The 17,178-nt window shown below is 37.0% G+C and overlaps 1 long non-coding RNA gene across 1 annotated transcript in view; it reads left to right on the forward strand.

Moving 5' to 3' along the window:
• LOC147826414 (uncharacterized) overlaps positions 1-16,659 on the forward strand; it is a 45,848-nt gene extending 29,189 nt beyond the window's left edge. Inside the window, exons 7-8 of the long non-coding RNA XR_015439532.1 lie at positions 7,986-12,838; positions 16,199-16,659. This is a non-coding gene — a long non-coding RNA (uncharacterized LOC147826414). The remainder of the gene's footprint in view (positions 1-7,985; positions 12,839-16,198) is intronic.
• Positions 16,660-17,178: the final 519 nt, after the last annotated feature.

The raw sequence follows: 17,178 nt of genomic DNA on the forward strand, positions 1-17,178 counted from the left end.
TCCCCAGCAGTAGAATAGCGGGGTCAAATGGGACTTCCAGTCCTAATTCTTTGAGGTATCTCCATACTGATTTCCACAGTGCTTGCACCAGTCTACACTCCCACCAGCAGTGGAACAGGGTTCCTCTTTCCCACAGCCCTGCCAGCATTTGTTATTGGTTGATTTCATGATAGCAGCCATTATTTCTGGAGTGAAGTGGAATCTCAGCATTGTTTTCATTTGCATCTCTTGAATGACCAGTGAGGTTGAACATTTTTTCATGTATTTATTTGCTATTTCTACTTCTTTGTCTGAGAAATGTATGTTCATTTCAGATGCTCATTTTTGGATTGGGTCTTTAAATTTGAGAGGTCTGTTCTTTTTAAATTCTTTATAGATTCCAGATAGTAGGCCTTTGTCTGAGGAAAAGCAGGTGAAGATTTTTTCCCACATTGTGGGTTGTCTCTTCACACTGCTGGTGGTTTCTCTTGCTGTGCAGAAGCCTTTTAATAAGAAGAGATCACACTTGTTGATTATTTGTGCTAGTTTACAGGCAACTGAGGTTTTGTTCATAAAATCATTTTCTACACCAATGTCTTCAAGGGTTCTACCTAACCTCTGTTCCAACTGGTTCAGAGTTTCCATTTTAAAATTTAGATCTTTAATCCATTTTGATTTTAGTTTAATGCATGGGGAGAGATATAGGTCTAGTTTTAATCTTTGGCAAGTTGAAGCCCAATTTTTCCAGCACCATTTATTAAAGAGGCTATCTTTCCTCTAGTGAGGGTGTTTGGCTCCTTTTTCAAAGATGAGATGGCTGAGTGTGTCTGGCATTGTTTCTGCAACTTCTCATCTGTTCCACTGGTCCTCAAGTCTGTTTCTTTGCCAGTACCATGCTGTTTTTATCACAGTAGCTTTGTAGTAGAGATGCAGGTTGGGGATTGTGATACCCCCCACCATGTCTCTGTTACCTAGAATTGCTTCTGCTATGCTGGGTCTCTTCTTGTTCCAAATGAATTTTTGGATTGTTTTCTCAAGGTCTATGAAGTATGCTGCTGGGATCTCAATTGGAATTGCATTAAATCTATGTAGCAGTTTTGGAAGTATGGCCATTTTCACTCTATTAATCCTTCCTACCCAGGAGCAGTGGATGTCAGTCCATTTTCTGATATCATCTTCAATCTCTCTTTTCAGAGTGCCATAGTTTTCAGAGAAGAGGTCTTTGATTTCTTTCGTTAGGTTGATTCCTAGGTATTTCAGTTTTTTGGATGCTATTGTGAAAGGAATTATTTGCCCTATTTCTCTCTCAGTGAGTCTGTCATTCATGTAGAGGAAAGGTATTGATTTTTGTGTGTTGACCTTGTAACCAGCTACTTGACTGAATTTGGTTATTAAGTCTAGAAGACTATTTGTGGAGTTCTTGGGGTCTTTTATGTAGAGTATCGTGTCATCTGTAAATAATGACAATTTGACTTCTTCATTTCCTTTCTTTAGTCCTTTTATTTCTTTCTGTTGTGTAATTGCCATGGATAATGTTTCCAGAACTATATTGAACAAGAATGGTGATAGTGGACATCATTGTCTTATTCCTGATTTTAGTGTGAAGGATTTCAGTTATTGACCATTTAGTATGATATTGGTTGTTGGTTTTTCATAGATGGCTTCTATGAGTTTGAGGTAGAGACCATCTATTCCAATTTTTTGTAGGGTTTTTATCATAAATGCATGTTGGATTTTGTCAAATGCTTTTCCTGTGTCTATGGAGATAATCATATGGTTTTGTCCTTGGCTCTATTGATATAGTGTATTACATTGATTGATTTTTGTATATAGAACCATCCTTGCATCCCTGGGATGAATCCCACTTGATCAGGGTGTATGATCTTCTTAATGATCTTCTGAATTCTATTTGCCATTATCTTTTTAAGGATTTTTGTATCTATGTTCATTAGTGAGATTGGCCTATAGTTCTCTTTATCAGTTGGGTCTTTCTCTGCTTTGGGGATCAAGCTGATGCTTGCTTCTAGGAATAAATTTGAGAGTATTGCTTCCCTTTCAATTTTACTGAAGAGTTTAAAAAATAGTGGCAGCAGTTCCTCTCTAAATGTCTTGTAGAATTCAGCAGTGAAGCCATGAGGGCCTGAGCTTTTCTTAGTTGATAAGTTTTTAAATACATTTTCCATTTCATTGGTTGATATTGGGTTGTTCAGAATTTTTAGGTCTTCTTCGTTCAACTTTGGTAATTCATATGTATCTAGGAATCTGTGCATGTCCTCTGTGTTTTCCATCTTATTGGCGTATAGGTTCTGAAAGTAGGTATTGATGATCCTGTGGATTTCTGCTGGGTATGTTTTACTTTCACCCTTTTCATTCCTAATTGCATGGATTTGGGCCTTTTCTTTCCTTGTTCTGACAAGCTTGGCTAAGGGTTTGTCAATTTTGTTGATTCTTCCAAAAAACCAAGTCTTGGCTTCACTGATGTTTTGTATCATTCTCTTAGTCTCCATTGCATTGATTTCTCCTCTGATCTTTATAATTTCCTCCCTTGTAGGAGCTCTGGGGTTGTCCTGTGCTTCTTTTTCTAGAAGCTTGAGTAGCAGCACCAGGTTGTTTAATTGGGCTCGTTCTGTTTTCCTAATATGCGTATTCACTGATGAATTTCCCTCGTAAGCCAGCTTTCACTGTGTCCCATAGATTCTGATATGTTGTATTGTCATTGTCATTTAATGGAAGGAACTGTCTGATTTCTTGTTTAATTTCCTCTGTGACCCATTGGTTATTCAGAAGTGTGTTGCTCAATTTCCCCATGTTTATGAAATTTTTCGAGTTTCTTTTGTTATGGATCTCCAATTTCATCACACTACGGTCTGATAATATACAGGGGACAACTTCAATTCTTTGCACTTACTTAAACATGTTCTATGTGTGAGTATGTGGTCCACTTTTGAGAATGACTCATGTGCAGCTGAGAAGAATACATATTCTGATTTTGTGGGGTGGAAGACTCTGTAAACATCTGGTAAGTTCATTTGTTCAAGAATTCGATTGAGTTCTAGTATTTCATTACTTATTTTTAGTCTAGTTGATCTATCTATTTGTGACAGTGGGGTGTTGAGGTCCCCCACTACAATTGTATTCATGCATATATGACTTTTCATGTCCGTTAGTATTTATTTTATACAGTTGGGTGCACTAGTGTTTGGTGCATAGATATTTATGATTGTCATCTCTTCCTCTTGGATTCTTCCCTTTACAAGGATGTAGTGTCCTTCTTCATCTCTCTTCATCAGTGTTGGTTTGAAATCTACTTGCTCTGCAAAGAGGATAGCTACTCCTGATTTTTTTGGGTTCCTGTCACATGAAGTATTTTTTTCCACCCTTTAAGTTTCAGTCTATGAGTTTCCTTTTGAATGAAGTGTGTTTCTTGTATGCAGCATATTGTTGGATTTTGCTTCTTGATCCATTCTGCCAGTCTGTTTCTTTTGATTGGTGAATTGAGACCATTAACATTGATGGTTATAACTGAAACATATTGACTTGTCATTGCCATGACTTTTTCTTTTTGTTTCATTCTCCTCCCTTTACATTTAATTTCTTGTCATGCCAGATGGGTTCAGTCTGCTTTGCTTCTTGGGGTTGTGATCCTTAATGTCTGTTCCTAGGTTATTGTGTAAAATTCTTTGGAGTGCTTGTTTGTTATTCACGAAGTTCCTAAGGTGCTCTTGGTAGTGAAAATATCTTATTTCTCCATCAATTTTGAAAGACAGTTTTGCAGGGTACATCAATGTGGGTTGGAGGCTGTTTTCTTTTAGGGCTTGGAATATGTCACTCCAAGCTCTTCTTGCCTTGATGGTTTGTGTTGAGAAGTCTGCTGTGATTCTGATGGGATTTCCTTTGTATGTGATTTGTTTCTTTTCTCTAACTGCTTGTAGAACTTTGTTCTTCTGTTGTGTTTCTGGAATCTTAACAATGATATGCCTATGTGTAGATTTTTTTTGATTAAGGCTATCTGGAGTCCTATATGCCTCCCTTATCTGTATGTCAAGCTCTTTTCCCTTGCTTGGGAAGTTTTCTGCCATTATTTCTGAGAAGAGATCTTTTATGTCATCTGCGTTCTCTCCTCTTTCTTCATTGACTCCAATTAGTCTTATGTTATTCTTCTTTGTATCATCTAGCAGCTGCTGGATTGATTTCTCATGTTCCCTTATAATCTTGAAGCAATTTTTCTTTTCCTTGTCATTAATTGCAATCTTATCTTCTATATCTGAAATTCTGTCTTCACATTGGCTCATTCTGCTGTGTAGACTTTCAGTGGAGATTTTCACATCCTGGAAATCTATTTGCATCTGTTTTATGAATTCCATTTGTTTCCTATGTTGGGATTCCATCATATTTCTGAGCTCCTCTCTAGATTTATTTGCACTAGGGGCACAATTTCTCCTGTTATCTGAGAAATTATTTCTGATTTCATTTTTTCCAGATCCCCTTTTGTTGACAGGTCAATGGGTCCAGGTGGTTGAGTATCAGTGTGTTCCATCTCATTTCCCTTTGGAGTTGCTGTAGGTGATCTGGGAGTCTGGTTTTGAGACTTACTTATGTGTTTTCTCATTTTAACTGGGGGGGGGGGACTGTTGGCTCCTGCAGGGATTACATCCTCTGAGCTCGGAGACATGGGACCGGGGCCAGGAGTAGCAGTAGGGATGGTAGCCCAAAGCCCTTTCCTGTGGGCTGGGAACAGTGGGAGGGATGGTGGCCTGGAAGCCCCTTCCTCTGGGCCAGGAGCAGTGGGATATAAGGTGGCCCAAAAGCCCTATCCTCTGGGCTGGGAGCAGCGGGAGGGATGGTGGGTGGGAAGCCCCTTCCTCTGGACCAGGAGCAGTGGGAGGGTGGCTCAGAAGCCCCTACCTCTGGACCGGGAGCAGCGGGACTCAGTATAGTGGTCTGGAGGCCTGGTGTCCTCTGCATCTTTGTAGTGTGGAACCAGGTGGCTGTACAGAGGAGCAGGGGGTTGGTGTCCAGTGGATTGTTGCCTGGGGCGGGGGCTGATTCAGTGTGTTCCACGGGACTCAGGAGCTCAGTAGGGTGTGCACAGACCTGCCTGTCTTCAGTGGGCTGATTCGGCATGTTCCGCACAACTCTTAATGTGATATATTCTAATTTATTGTCTTATGTAAGAGAATAAATTTGACTTTTATTATTATTTCCAACTCTTAAAGTGGTTGGGAGAGTGTACAAACAGTATCCTGCAGTATGAGTGAAAATCAAACATGAATGTACTTATTAAGTTATTTATTACTTATGATGACAAGAATTCTTAAGTCATAGTAGCCTTGGTAAAACATAAATGGAAAATGTTCATGGAATTCAGTGTCCTTTAATTTGAAAGATGCCCACCAGCTGTCCTCTCCAGGGACAAAGATGCCTAAATTCAGGACTGACTGCACAGATATGAGGTTAGGCAATGTTTATCCAAAGAGAGAGAGCACAATGCATCATGTGTCATAAGACTGAAGACAGGGTCCTTGTGAACCTGGTAAGGCAGTAAACATTTAAGGTACAGAGGACAATAAAGGAAAACATGTATGTCCTTAAGTTTAAATGAATTAACACAAATGTTAATTAATGAAAAACATATGTGCCTGTGTTCTCCTTGCACGGAACAGCATTGTGAAGCTGGGGCTTGGTAATGTGGCTTCTAGTATCAAATTGTTCAAACTTAGGGTGCAACCTTAGGTGAGTTTGTTATCCTCTCTGCAGATCAATTCCCTCAACTGTAAAAATGTGGATTATGTTACGTATATTTAGAAAGTTGTGGAAAGAAGCAGTGAATAAAGGTATGAGAAGGACTTTAGCTTGTTACCTTGCACAAAGTAATTGCTTAATGCTATCCTCCAAATTTTTGTTATTTTGCAATATATGATAGTTTATGCAACACAAAAGGATCTCTGAGACCATTTTACTCTATTGAGTCTTAAAAAGAATGTACTCCATTTTACTATGATAAACCTTAATCTTTTACAATCTAACATCTTGATTGATTTCTAGACTCCATGTGATGGCATGTGAATGCCTTAGAATATTCAGTTGGTCCTTAGAGAACATCTCTTCTGGTTATCTCAGGGCACAGCATCCTATAACCCAAATTCCTAAACAAAGTTTATCCAGGCTTTCCAAGAAACAGGTCTGTACAGTTGTGGACATATGGGTGGAACTAGAGGGTCAGAGATTCCAGTTGATGACAACTTTCAGAACAAGCATTAGATACAAAATGTAATAAACTACATTAACATTTTTCTGCAAAGTGAAAAACAGTTACAATTAAAGTCTTCAGTAAGCACTTAAAATAAAGTTATTCTTTTACCCATTGTGACAACCACAAAAAGAATTTAAGATCACATGATCTATAATACAATTTAAATCAAACCTTTTTTTTTTTTTTTTGCCTAGATCAAGTTGAACTTAACAGTGAAACTAGGAAGCTTTACTAACATGATTAAGCTGGGTTTATGAAGCCTCATTGACTTCATCCATTTTCGTCATCAATCTCATAATTATTAAACTTAAGAATGAAATCATAACAATAAAGATAACTACAAAAATGACAATGATTGATTGATTGACTGATTGATAGCATGTAAAACATCCCTTGTTTGAATAGGCTATTCCCCTTCTAGGAATCTTCCTGAAAGTGTTAAAGTCATCATATTACAGTGATACATGAAAAGCAATATTCAAAGCAGGACAATTCGTCGTAGTTAAATCTTGGAAACTACCTATATGCCCATCAACAGATAAATGGATAAAGAAAATGTAGCATTTATATACAATGGAGTACTATTCTGACACAAATTGAGGCATTTGTAGGTAAATGGATGAACCACGAGACCACAGTGTTAAGTGAATATACTTAGTTTAAATACTGCATGGTTTCTCTTATATGAGAAACCTAAAATGTAAACAAAGAGTAAAATAAAGGGTAGATAACAGGCAGTAGGGAGATCTTTCTCACATGTGAAGGGGAAAACGGGATGGAGGGAAGGGGAAGGGAAGCAAGAGAAAAATGATTTAAAAAAAAGAAAATCTAAGGAAAAATGGAAATAGAGCTTTTTAAAATGGAAAAGGGAACAAGAGTTGGAGGGTGCCTGGAAGAATAGGAAGGGAAAGGGACAAAAAATAATTAAGATATGTTATGTACACGTACAGACTCCCCATGATAAATGTAATCAGTATGTGCTGCAAACAAGTCCCAATAAAAATAAATAAAATAAAATAAAACATGTTTGATGCATCTATCAAGCATCTCTCAAACTTACGTAGTTTCTGTCTCTACTGCTATAATCCCAGTCTAGGCCATCAGCTTTTTTCATTGGGGATTAATGCAACAAATATCTGGGCTCCTCATCTTCAAATCTGACCCCATTCCTGATAATCCACTGTCAATGCTATTTCCAGCTACCTTTTAGAAAAGTAAAATTGTACACACACCTATCCCAGCCTAAACCTCTTCCAGTTATCTCAAGAGCATAGAAGGGAGTTACCCCTGAGAATTCAAGACAGAAGACCTAAACATTAGGAAGCTAGATATGAGAGAGTGAATTATGAGGATAGATACAAGAGAATGTTCAGGAAAACTGGGCAAGTTCGATCAAGAAAGGCCATGTTAGAAAGCAAGAGATCTGGCATGAATATGACTGAGAGACTATTCACAATAACCAAAAACAAAACAGAGAGAGAGAGAGAACCCACTGCCCATAACTGATGAACAAATGAACAAAATGTGGTACATATTCACAGTGGAATACCATACAACCATGAAAAAGAATAACAGCCTACCCTTAGTGACAATGTAGGTGGAACTGGAGATCATTATTGTAAGTGGAATAAGCAAGAGACAGAAAGACAAGTACCATATGATCGTACTCATGTGGAATCTAATAATGTTGATCTCTAGGAATTTAATTTGTTTTGTATTGTGATGAATTGCTTTCTTGCTTTCTTTCTCACAGCAAAGAAAATAATTAACAGGAAAACACAGAAGAAATGGACAGATTCTTAGATACATCTGAATTATCAAAATTGAATGAAGAAGATATAAAAAGTCTAAACACCCCAATAGCAATCAGTGATATTGAAAATGTAATTAAAACTTTACCAATAAAGAAAGGCCCAGGTCCTGATGGCTTCACTGCTGAATTCTACAAGAAATTTAGAGAAGATCTATTGCCACTACTGTTTAAACTCTTCAATGAAATTGAAAGGGAAGCAGTACTTCTAAATTCATTCCTGGAAGCAAGTGTTACTTTGATTCCAAAACGAGGGAAAGACCCAACCCAAAAAGAGAACTACAGACCAATCTCCCTAATGAACATAGATGCAAAAATCCTCAACAAGATACTGGCAAACAGAATACAGAGGGTCATCAAGAAGATCATACACCCTGACCAAGTCGGATTTATCCCAGGGATGCAGGGATGTTTCACATATACATAAAGCAATAAATGTAATACACTATATTAACAGAGACAAGGACAAAAACCATATGATCATCTCAATAGATGCAGAAGAAGCATTTGACAAAATCCTACACCCATTCATGATAACAAGTGTACAGAAAATTGGAATAGATGGTCTTTATCTCAATCTAATAAAGGCTATCTATGAAAAACCAACAGCCAACATCATACTAAATGGTCAAAAACTGAAAACTTTCATGCTAAAATCAGGAACACAACAGGGATGCCCACTATCACCACTCCTGTCCAATGTAGTTCTGAAAACATTAGCCACAGCTATTAGACAGGAGAAGGAAATAAAAGGAATAAAGATGGGAAAGGAAGAAGTGAAACTGTCATTATTTGCTGATGATATGATACTTTACATAGAAGACCCAAAAAACTCCACCAAAAGACTTCTAGACTTAATTGACAGATTCAGTAGAGTAGCTGGATACAAGGTCAACACTCAAAAATCAATGGCCTTCTTGTACACAAATAACAGACTCACTGAGAGAGAAATTAAGGAAACAATTCTTTTCACAATGGCATCCAAAAAAAATGAAATACCTAGGAATCAATCTAACAAAGGAGATAAAAGACCTCTACCCTGAAACTACAGCACTATGAAAAAAGAGATCGAAGAAGATATAAGAAAATGGAAAGATATCCCTTGCTCTTGGGTAGGAAGAACCAATATAGTGATAATGGTCATACTCCCAAAACTGCTATAAAGATTCAATCCAATCTCAATTGAAACCTCAACAGTATATTTTACAGAACTAGAAAAAAACGATCCAAAAATTCATTTGGAACCAGAAGAGACCTAGCAATTCCAGGCAAGAGAGACATGGCAGGTGGTATTACAACTCCCAACTTGAAACTATACTACAAAGCTACTGTGATAAAAACAGCATGGTACTGGCAAAGAAACAGACCCAAGGACCAGTGGAATCAATTAGAAGATATGGAAAAAAAACAGATATACTCAGCTACCTCATCTTTGACAAAGGAGCCAACCATCCTCACTGGAGGAAAGATAGCCTCTTTAATAAATGTTGTTTGGAAAACTGGATTTCAACCTGCTAAAGACTAAAACTAGACCGATATCTTTCACCAAGCACTAAACTAAAATTGAAGTGGATTAAAGATTTAAATATTAAAAGAGAAACACTAAATTTGCTGGAAGATGAGTTAGGCAGAGCTCTTGAAGACAATGGCATAGGAAAAGATTTTATGAACAAATCCTCAGTAGCATGGGGACTTGCATGAAGAATCAACAACTGTAATGTCGTCTTATTCAAAAGCTTCTGCACTGCAAGAGAAACCACCAATAGAGCTAAGAGACAACCTACAATGTGGAAAAAAGCTTTTGCCAGCTGTTCCTCAGACAAGGGTCTGCTATCTAGAATATATAAAGAACTCCAAAAAATCAGACCCCCCCAAATATAAAGACCCAATTCAAAAATAGTCATCTGAAATGAACAGACATTTTTCAGACAAACAAGTAAAAGCACCAAATAAATATATGAAAAAATATTAACATCACTGGTAATTCGAGAGATACAGATAAAAACAACACTGAGATTCCACCTCACCCCAGAAAGAATGGCTGCTATCAAGAAGTCAATCAATAACAAATGTTGACGGGGTTGTGGGGAGAAAGGAACCCTCTTCCACTGTTGGTAGGAGGGCAAACTGGTACAACCACTGTGGAAATCAATATGGAGATCCCTCAAAATCTAGGATTAGAGGTCCCATTTGATTGATCCATGTGTCCCTCTGCTGGGTATCTTTGCAAAAGAATTAAAAGAATCGTACCACAGTGATCAGACCCATGTTTATAGTGGCACAGTTTGTAATAGCTAAAACTTGGAAACAGCCCAATTGCCCTTCAACTGGAAACTGGATAAAGAAGATGTGTTTTTTCTATAAAATGGAGTACTACTCAGCAATAAAGAACAAGAAACTAGAGATATTTATAGCTAAATGGATACACATTGAGGTCATACACTTAAGTGAAATAAATAGGACACACATGTGTAAATACTGAATAGTTTCTCTGGTGTTAAACACTAAAAGTGTAAATGAGGTTTAAATGGTGTAATTGATAACGTAAAATAGGAAGAAAAGGTCTAAAAGATCAGGGGAAATGGGAGGGGTAGGGGAAAGGAAAGAAGGGAAAAGAAAAAATATGAGAAAAGGAAAAAATGGAAACAAAGCCTCTGTAAATAGGGAAGAGTGGAGGGGGTGAAGGGAGGGTAGGGAAATGGGGAAAAAATAAGAACTAAAGTAAATCATGTAAAGGTACAAGATCCCAATGATGAATGTAACTATACTGTATACCTAAAAAGTACCAATAAATTTAATGGAAAAGAAAAAAGAAAATAATTAACAAAGTGAAGAAGCAATCTACAGAATGTTAAAAATAGGCTTTTCTAGGTACTTTTCTGATACAAGGTTAATATCTAGAATATATAAAAAATTCACTAAAATTAACTTTGCCCCACAGAAAAAACACCCACAAACAACCCAATTAAAAAGTGGATAAATTAACTGAAGAGGCACTTCTCAAAAGAAGTACGGTCAATAAATATATGAAAAAATGTTCAGCATCTTTAACATTTAGGGAAATACAAATCAAAACTACACTGAGATTCCATGTTGCCCCAGTCAGCCAGTCAGAATGGCCATCATCAAGTACAAAGAAATACAAAACTCCACATAATGAAGGTAATCATTATATACAGCAAACACGTACTGATATAAATGTAAAAAATGAAAAAAAGCAATGTATGCTGATAAGGATACAGAGAAAAAGCAATTCTCCTATGCTGTTGGTGGGAATATAAACCAGTAAACTGCTATGGAAATCAGTGTGGTGGTTTCTCCAAAAACTTCTAGAAATATCATTTAATCTAGCTATACCAATTAGGTATATTTCCAAAAGAATTAAAAACAGCATATTACAGCAATAGAATTCACAATAGCTAAGCTATGGATGCCTGTCAGCTTAGATGTCTGTCAGCAGATGAATTGATAAATACAATGTGGTGTGTGTACAAACGGAATATTATTCAGCCACAAATAAGAATGAAGACCAGTCATTTGCAGGAAAATTGGAACTGGAGACTATCGTGTTATAAGAAATAAGCCAGACTCAAGATGTTAAATACACTATGTTTTCTCTATGAGAAATCTAACTATGAATACATAAATTAATTAATTAATTAATATAATAAAGAGAGATGATAGAAACCTAGGAGATAGACTTGAAAACGGAGATGGAGATGGAGGAGGAAAGAGCAAATGGGTTAAAGAACCGAAAATGATCAGCATATGTTATATGCATGTACCAGTTCCCCAAATGAAGATCACTATTCTGTAATACTAACAGGCACTAAAAATGAAAAATTTGATTATCTTATCAGTTGAGACTAAAATGTCAGCAGATATGGAGAAAGGGTGATCAATCAGTATTAAATTACAGTAAGGAACAAGAAGTTCTGGTGTGCTGTTTTATAGTATGGTAACTCTGGGTAGCAACTATGAACTATACATTTCAAGAAGGTGGAAGAAAGGATTTTGAATGTTTTCACCTGAAAGAAATGATCAAGGTTTGTGGAGATAGATACATTTACTCTAAATTGAGCTTTATGCAATGTATACAAACATCAAAACTTCACATCATACCCCAGAAATGTATATAAATTTATTTTTTCTGTATCAATTAAAATAAGTAAAATTTAAAGAGAGAAAATACAAAGAAATTACATATATCTGAACACTGTGCATAATCTATCTTTTTAAAATTAATTTTATTGGTATTCTTCTGATATACATGATTACCTTCATCATCGGGAATCTGTACCTGTACACAATATATCTCGATTCTTCTTCTTTTCCCCATTCCCTTCCCTTCCTTCAATATCTTTTTGTATGAAACTTTGTACAAAGTTTCATAAAGAGGTATAGAACAATGTTTAAAATAGTAAGAGTATTTCTAAGCAGTGGAGAGCTCTTCCTTCTTCACGTTCTTTAATATTGGTCTCATTTTCTAGATGATTCTTTGCCCTCAGATTTAAAAATACTGAACTTATGTAAATGTTACAAGGAACATAAAGCAAGTCCTGTGGTCTTTTTGTCACACTGCAAGGCAACTTAAAATACTGTGTCGCCTGGGCCTCTCTGCTCTGAAGGGCTCGCCATAGATGAATTTGTAGCACAATGAACTATTTTCCAAGAGGCCTTCCACTGTCTCTGACTTCCAAGTTTCTGGTCTGCAGATGTCTTTTGAGTCTCCTACTGGCAGAACCATAGCTCCTGCTAAGCAAGCCAAGCCATCTGTTTGCATTATTGATTAAAAGGTAAGCCAATTCCAATTACAATGTTTTTGTTGCTCTTTGGGAGATGAGAGACAAGAGCCTCTTTTCCAGTCCTGGTCAGAGATTGTAAAGCCCCTAATCAGAGATGTGATCACTGACGTAAATTGTAAACTGAGCCAATCCACTGTGAAAAGTACTGGAATGTAATTGATAAGAACTTCTTTTCATTTTAAAGCACCTGTTTTAATGACAGCTACTTTAATGGGGTCTTGGGATTTTTAGCTCTGAAGAAAATTCCTAATGAATCTGGGACAGAGGGCAGAGTAAAAATTTGGATGTTACTAAATATAGGGCATGCGGATAATTATATCATTCTTCCAGTTAAGATATTTCATTACCTATGGCTAATTTCCCCCCCCCTTTAAAGTAGTTATCTGGAAATGAAGCCAGCACGATCTGATCGTTTATTCATTTTATCTCTCTTGCTCTCTTATATCTACACAGAACTCCTCATTTCTCAGTTACTGTATTTACTTCTCAGCATGAATTGATTCCAATAAACAGAGATAGATTCACTTCAAAATCAAATTTGCTCCCCAAAACAAAAGGCAAGAAAAAAAATCCAGCCATAGTACCCAAAGTATGGTGCATTAATTGATTATACTTCCTAAAATTTTCCTATTCTGTCTCTCAAGGAGACATAAAATGTATTTTGGGATCAAGAGATCCCAAGAAATTTTCCAAAATGCTCCTTAGAGATCATGAATATTAGCATGCTAGGTGAGTCATAACAAAATACCTCAGACAGTGTGATTTAAATGGACATTCATTTTCTCAAAGCTCTGGAATCTAGAAGTCCAATATCAAGCTCTTAGCAGATGTGGTTTCTTCTGAGGTCTCTCTCCTTGCAGATAACAACCTTCTCAATATGTTCTCACATGACCTTTCCTCTGTGCCTGTGCATGGCTCCTGTCTTTCTGTGGCTCTGACTTGACTTTCTTCTTCTTAGAAGGACAAGAGTTAGATCGGATTAGGGTCTAATTTAAAAGCTTCATTTTAACCTAATTATCTCTAATGGCCCAAGCTCTGAATATAATCACATTCTGAACTACTGGGGTCAGGACTTCAATATGTAACACTGAGGGTTTACATTCTTCAGCCCATAACTTATGGTATTGGTAATAAAGAAAAAAATTGAGAAACCAAAACAATAAAGCAACTAAAATATAGCTTGTTGTCTTCTAATATCAGAAACAATTACAACACAATCTGCAAACCCTGAATAAAGAAGTGAATATGAGCTTTTTCCATCTCATAAATATAAAGTTTCTCTCAAACCAGATCATCACCTTTCTTGCAGTTGTCTAGGATCTTTCCAAAGACTGTTCATGGTTCACAAATGAGAAGTGGGCAAAACATGAGCTTTGGTGTCAAGTGAGTTTCCTTCAAGTCCCACCTCACTTACTTGGACGTGTTTTGGGCAGGTCATTTAGCATCTCTAGGCCTCAGTTTCCTTACCTGGAAAAGGATGCTTTCATTTACTTGACCACCGTCCTTCCACAGTGGGGGGGGGGAGTCACATGAGTAAAAGACAAAGAGGAAGAGGCCTGGTGGCTATGGGATTGGAAACTTGGACTTGTGTTTGATCTTGAATCTTAATGATTCTGACATAGTTCCCTAGCAAAGAGTAGTTGGATATCAGACATTTCTGAAATGTGAAAATAGGTTTGGGGAAACAAATGATAATAAACTCAGCCATTATAAAATATGAAATGAATCTTGGAACAATCAATAAATTTAAGGAAAATTGAAAAGCAGTAAATAAACATACATTTCCCCCCTATTTAATTACACAAGAGGTTTGAGGGCTTTTTAAGTACTTATAATACATACATGCACAATAAGGGCAATCAGAATAACTGATAATTTTATATAAAAGATAGTGTAAAGATGGGGACATTAGACTGCTGTTAGAATGGCTGTGAGAACATCTATAGTCACTAACTTTGAAACTCAGATTTTTTTTTCCTCTAAATTTCCCAACATATGAGGTTCAAAAGGAAACTTTATTATGGCTCTACAGGGTCTCACTCCCCACAAAGGACAGAGTTACTTTTGTATCAAAGCAAAGTTTTGCCAAGTGCAATGTTCCAGAAGAAATTTCTAGAGCAAGATGCCCTGTAAGTCAGCATTTCTACCCTGACTAACCATGGTAGACATCCACAGGAGTGGAGGATCAGAAAAATATGCAGAGGTCTAAGTCTACCCTCCAGAGATCTCAGCTCATCAATCATCTATATTTGTCAAAATGTATCTCTAAGTGTACCTTATCATTAGATAACCTTGAAAAGCAATGCTGTAGACTAAGATATTCAAGTATCTTAGTTTGAGCCCCTTGAATAATCAGACATTGAGACAAGGATTTGAGTAAAAAGAGTTTATTTGTAAGATTAAGAAAACACCAGTAAAGGAGTAGAGAAGTGAGTCAGGTAAGAAAGACTCCAGACTCCTTCTCTCCAAACCTATTACCCTATAAAATAGGGTGCTTATAGGGGCACCATCAATTTAGGGCTATTCTTAGCATCCTCAACCTGCTGGTAACTCATAAAGTATGTTATGGAGGCTGGAAAGAGTCCTTAGGCAACCCATACAGGAATTACCAGTTGGAATTTGGCAGGTGCACATGGAAATGGTAAGAGCAAGGGTCAATATTCCTGCCACAAAGCAGTGGATTAACATCACCTTCATTACCCCCCAAGGAACAACTTTGAACCCAGGACCAACATTCTCATGGCTGAGAGTCACATACATATATTCCCAGCCAAAACCCTTGTTTCCTTTTGGTAGATTCAGGGGTGGGGATAGGGGGTGGATGTGAAAAGGAAGACGATTTTGCAGTCCCGAAACACCAGGTCCTGCTAGCTTACTTTCCCTCTTGTGCAAAATAAGAAAAATACCTTTCTATATCCTCCACCATTTACTATCATGGGTCTCAAGAAAAGACCTCGCAAAAGTAAAGAATGATGCACAAATAGGCAATGTGACATAAGTGGGACAAAGGACTTTGCCAATAGTTAGACCTGGCTCCACTACTGTGTAACTGTGTAGTCTTGAGAAAGATACTTTTTGGGTCTTAGTTTCCTCATCTGTAAAACAGGGAAAATGATAGTGTGTACTTGATAAGTGTGAAAGCTAGGGAAAGGAGGATCAGAATCATGTGCCAGGCCAAGTAAATGATAACTGTTGTAAGGGAAAGGTGGGACTGTTTGATATGAAACTCTGTTATTTAAATATCAATTCTTCGGTTCATATTTTAATGTGGAGACAGAAGATGTAGTCAGCAGTAAAGTAAAGAAAATGTCAGTTTTAGTCTTGTTTATGCTTCCCTCAACCTTCTTTCAGGCTTCACTGTCACAGGATTTTATTAGTTTCTCGTTTCATATTCTTTTCTTGACACTGCTGCTGATGCCTTAGAGAGCCTGGTAACTGGCAAGGTTGTCTGTGAGGATGTAAAACGTTGAGAGAAGACCAGGATCATTCAGATGTTTTCCTTCAGAAAGAAGACAATTCCAAAGAAGCTGGATTTGTTTGAGTTTACCCCATCCTACTTCCCAGGGACAATTTTATTTTAAAATAAGATTAATCTGTGTCATTAGATCAACAGATAACTTGCTAATGCTTATACCAACATCCAAATTTCAAATTGCTTTTCATTTTGTAAACTCTTGTTGGAAATAAAATCAAAGAAAAAAACCATGAGATTTTCATTTAAATCCTAGAGAGACCCACAGTGTACTCATTTTAGACCTAGTTTTTAAGATCAGATCCAGAGAAAATCTGCCATTTAGATACCTGGACACCTGCAGAGAAATAAAGCAAATGTATTGATTCTTTCTTTGAATTTAACAAGCAAATGCAGACTATTTTCAGCCTTGAAAGGAGGACAGCTCATGAAGTTAATGAACTCAATTGCTCTTAGTCACAGGTGTAATGTTTTCATTAAACCTGGGGACAGCCTTAAAAGTACCTCTACTAATGTTCTCAGAAATGTAAAAAGCAGACTATCCCTAACTGGCAGGCATACTTCATTTCCAGTGCTCCCAGTAACTGATTTCCTCATGTTTCAGAACTGAATTACACATGGTTCCCCAATGTCCATGTGAACACAAAACACACAAACACACTTCTTAAGAGATCACACTAGAGTATAATTCTTTTAATGTAGAAGAAGTAAGAGCCATAAAAAGTGGTTACTTTCCTTTTTCTGTCACTCATTCAGAAACTGTGGGACTAACTGTATATCCATTTTGTGGCCTCACAAGCAAAATTTTTCTGAGTTGGAGGAAAGAGTCTAAGACCTCAAGCAGTGTGTCTTGGATAGT

Source organism: Heterocephalus glaber, unplaced genomic scaffold (assembly GCF_053883595.1).
Source record: "Heterocephalus glaber isolate CG9 unplaced genomic scaffold, H.glaber_assembly_v1.0 deba00001472, whole genome shotgun sequence".
Taxonomy (NCBI): domain Eukaryota; kingdom Metazoa; phylum Chordata; class Mammalia; order Rodentia; family Bathyergidae; genus Heterocephalus; species Heterocephalus glaber.